At 25.1% G+C, this 5,000-nt stretch overlaps 1 protein-coding gene across 38 annotated transcripts in view; it reads left to right on the top strand.

The window, feature by feature from the left end:
- Nucleotides 1-5,000, top strand: part of LOC145271199 (arf-GAP with coiled-coil, ANK repeat and PH domain-containing protein 2-like) — a 636,480-nt gene that overhangs the window by 502,036 nt on the left and 129,444 nt on the right. The window lies entirely within an intron of this gene.

Below are 5,000 nucleotides of genomic sequence, written 5' to 3'. Positions count from 1 at the left end.
TTATTTATTCATTTATTATTATTATTTGTAATTATTATTATTATTATTATTATTATTATTTATATTATTATTATTTGTAATTATTATTATTATTATTATTATTATTTATATTATTACTATTTATTATTATTATTTATTTATTTATTATTTGTAATTATTATTATTATTTATATTATTATTTATATTATTTATTATTATTTATTTATTATTTTTATTATTTTTATTATTATTTATTTATTATTATTATTTGTAATTATTATTATTTATTATTTATTCATTTATTATTATTATTATTTTTAATTATTTATTTATATTATTATTTATATTATTTACTATTATTATTTATATTATTATTTATTCATTTATTATTATTGTTTATTATTATTATTATTATTATTTATTCATTTATTTATTATTATTATTTGTAATTATTATTAATATTTATTATTATTATTATTTATTTATTTATTATTATTATTATTTACTAGCTGTACCCGGCCACGCGTTGCTGTGGTTCAGTTTGTTAAAATGAACACATTCCTCAAGAAAAATTGCATTTTGTTCGTTTATTTACTTTTTTTATTTTGTCAATTTTTTTAATCAATAAAAGTTATTTTTCCCCCAAAAAAAGATTAATTTTTTACCATAAATGGTTAGGTGAAAGTTTTTTTTTCAGGAAAACTAGCACTTTTTTTTTTAAGAAATTTGGCAGTAAACGTTTCTCTTTGAAAACGGAATTTTTATTATAAAAAAAACCCAGATGAATGCTTTACATGAACACTGTAAATAGTTATGTGAAAGTAGAGAAAAGTTTGATTCATTTTTTCAAGAAAATGTACAAATTATTTATTTTTTTAACAGATGTTCAGAAAATAAACAAAAAAATACTTCCATCATTAATTATGCAAAAAAATAAGTAAAATGTTGATTTAGTGTTTCAACATTATGCTTATAAATTACGATAAAACTTGCTGAGTATGCGCTGTTTTATGGTTGTTGTAAAAATGGAACAGAAACTTAAATTTCACTCCGTCTTAGTCTTTCTTAATTTTTTAATTGTGCCCCCCCCCCCCAAACGAATAAAATCAAAACAGTAACATTCAACAATTGTACTTTATGTATATAAAACACAAAATATTTTTAAAAAAGTTAATAACGAAAGGGAAATAATTCCATTTTTAAACGAAAAAGTCAGTTTGGTATATCTTTTTGTTATTTTTTACATAAGTCCAGCTTACCATTCACATTGGAAATGTCGACATTTATAGGTTGTCGGGTACGTTTACAACGAATAAACACTCCAGCCTAGTAGATGTATCAGAATTTTTGTAGGAATTTTTGACACCCCTATCACGAAACTCGTAATTTCTCTTTTAAAAGTGGGTTGTTTATTTTTCTTTATGGATTATACTTCCAAAATAAACTATTAAAGTTGTTTTAAAAGTAATAGAAATATTTTTATTTTTTAAAAAACAGCAATGAATTTTACGAACTCAATATTTTTCAATTTTTAAACTTTATAAATCTATCAAAATTTTTCTATTGATTCTATTTTTATGATATTTTCAGGATCAATGTGAAATTTTATGCTCTTTCCAATAAACCGAATATAATATTTTAGACAAACTTTTTTTTTTACATTCACGCCCCCCCCCCAATTTTCAAGTGTCTATTAAAAAGTAAATAATTAATTTACACACCAAAGTTTTATATATCAAAAATTGAAGAGAAAAGGTCAATAAATAATATATTCAAATTCAAAACAAAAAAGTAGTGTTTTTTAGAAATTTACCTGTAAAGTCCGAAGTTTTTTTGTTTAAAACCACATTGTTTTTTCTTTTGTTTTTTTTTCTAATGAAACGTTGGTCCTTGCTCATTTAATTGAAAAAAAAATTAGGGCTTGAATTACATTTTTCGAGTAGTTATAAGCTTGGAAAGACAGGGGGTCGAATAATTCACGCCTCCCATTTTGAAATGTTTATTAAAAAGTAAATAATTAATTTACTCATCAAAGTGTTATATATCAGAAATTGAAGAGAAAAGGTCAATAAATAATATATTCAAATTTAAAACAAAAAAAGTAGTGTTTTTAGAAATTTACCTGTAAAGTTCGAAGTTTAAAACCTTTTTTAAAAAAAAAAAAACCACGTTGTTTGTTTTTGTTTTTTTATTTTAATGAAACCTTGGTCCTTGCTTCTTTAATTGAAAAAAAAATTAGAGCTTGAGTTACATTTTTCGAGGAGTTATAAGCTCGGAAAGACGGGTTGGAATTATTCACTATTTTTCACGAAATTTCTGACACACCTACCAATCTACCCATGTTAGAACGGCTTTCGGAATAGACACCCCTAACCTTGCCAGCATACCCAAAAAGCTATAAAAGTGCACGTGTCGAATGTGAACGATGAGTTGGACGTAATGTAAAAATGTACCAAATTTAAAAGGGAACGAAATTCAAATTTCCGTTCCATTTTTACAACAACCGTAAAGCAGAGCATTCTATGCAAATTTTACATAACTTACTGTATTAATGCTATTTTTTTAAAGCAAAAAAACAAAAAAAAAATATTTATGTTTGGCTATAAATTCCTAAACGTATTTCACCCTAAATAATTTAGGTGACTGAAATAGGAATCTAATTGAATCTTTTATTTCCTGATAGTATGTGAGAAATTTATTTTTCTTCGAATTCATTAATACGGACTTTAGGGGCTTTTTTCGTAATGTTCCTGTAAAAATTATGTTTTATTGTTACAAATTACGATGCTTTATTTATATAAAAAAAGCAAAAATAAATTCTTGCGTTTTTTATTTACAACTGAAAACCATAACTTTAGTAAAGGAATTTTTTGTTTAAACAAAATAAAACATTTTCACTAAGAGTTAAGTAAAAATAATTAGTTCATTATATTTTGTGATCATTATTTGATAAATACTGAAATTTTCATTAAAATTGGTTAATTTCCTGATTTTTAGTGAATTTTTAAGTAAAGGGAAGGGTCAAAATGTTTATACACTTTGAGCGTCGGCATTCATTGTCTGTCCCTACCATTTTTCGATGAATATTTGATAGCAAAGCGACCACGTGTGGTTAATTTAAATCAAATTTCAATCACATGGTTACATTATCAATAATCATGTGATTAAACCCATTGAAAATTTACCGATATTGTAAACACATTATGTTTACATTAAGCCTGTGAGACCAAAATATCCTTTTCTGACATTTAAAAAAACCCACGAGATCAGGAGAAAGAAATCTCCAGAAAATCACTAGATTTTTAACTTTTATCATCTGAAATTTTCAAAAATCGCTAATTCACCCCTCCAAAAAAACTCCATATTTTAACTTCCTACATTAAAAAATTATAAATATAGTATATTCAATATATAAAATATTCCGTGTTTTCTTAGTAAAATAATCCCCAATCCATGTGTGATTGCGGGAGGTAATTCATTTCTCATTAACTAATAATAAATAATCATAATACTACTAGTACTAATTATAATAAATGATGATGATAATGATAAATAATAATAATCTATATATATAAAAATGTAACTCTTGGTTCGTTCGCAATTAATAGTCTAAAAAACCACTGGACGGATGGCTTCCACGGTTGGTATAATATGTTTACTATATCCATGTGTGTTTTTATATATTTCTTTTTAATTATAACATTATACTTAATTTTTCTATGATAAATAGGTGGTTTTCTTTGTACCGATAGGCCATTTATTTTATTTAGGGACAATTATTTATTACCGCTTCCTATCACGTGACCAGTGTTTCCAATTTAGCGGTTTTCTTGCTAGATCTGGAGATTTTGTTTGCACTCTAGCGGGGAATTCTAGAAAATCTGGAGATATTTGGCACCCACACTCCCACAATTTTAGATTAAAAAAATAAAGAAAAGCGCTTGAAAATACTTTAAAACATAAAATAAACTCATTCATGTAAGTAAAAAAAGTAGCATTTATTGCCTTTGGTAACAATTATTTATTGATTATTTGTTTTGTTTTTTCACCTTTTCTTCGGCTAACCATTCTTAAATTTCGCTATAAAATCGATTTTTCAAAGTACATTTTCGAAGTTTATTTTAAAATACGATCTAAGCAATCCAGCTTAATTTAGAAGTATTTAATCGAAAATTGTAAAAAGGAAGAAACAGCAGCAAAAAAAAAAAAAAACTTATACCAATACAGTAGAATTTAATTATCCACCAACCTAAATACTTTTAACATGCTAAAACAAAGTTTTCTTGTTTTTTTTTATTTTTCTAATTTCAAAATATGTTGCACCATTATTGTGATGTTTCATTTGCAGTATATTTCAATTTAACTTTTATTATGAAAAGTTTGAGTTTATCATTTGTTTCCTGCAAAAAAAAAAAAAAAATACCCTCTCTGAAAAAAGAGGTAAAACTAGCTGATAAAATTTGTAAGCCTTCTGGGAAGCTAATCGCTTCAATATAATTCCAGAAACATATAGTTTCTGGAATTATATTGAAGCGATTAGCTCCCCAGAAGGCTTATATAGTTACATTTTTATATATATAGATTATTATTATTTATCATTATCATCATCATTAGTGTTGTTATTATTATTATTTATTATAATTAGTAGTAGTAGTATTATGATTATTTATTATTAGTATCGTGATTATTTAAATATTGATTTACTTGTCAAACGTCACAAAAAAAAATCATCTTCATCGCAAACTTTAATTAATGAGAAACGAATTACCACCCGCAATCACACATGGATTGGGGATTATTTTACTAAGAACATGATCCCAGGCTTTATACCTTCCTTTTTATCAGACTGGAAGAGGGATAGGCGAGTGGAGGGGGTTAGGAAAACTTCCGGTGATGACGTTATTCCTCCCTCAAATTATGGTGGCAAGTGTATTATGACTTGATTGATATAAGAATAAGGAATTTCTTACTGATGTGTTTTCAAAGTTTTTAACTACCGTGGAATTTCCACGGGTTCTACT

Source organism: Euprymna scolopes, chromosome 46 (assembly GCF_053919585.1).
Source record: "Euprymna scolopes isolate OS-2025 chromosome 46, ASM5391958v1, whole genome shotgun sequence".
NCBI lineage: Eukaryota > Metazoa > Mollusca > Cephalopoda > Sepiida > Sepiolidae > Euprymna > Euprymna scolopes.
The sequence above is the reverse complement of the archived record's forward strand: the minus strand, read 5'-3'. Positions and strand labels throughout refer to the sequence as shown.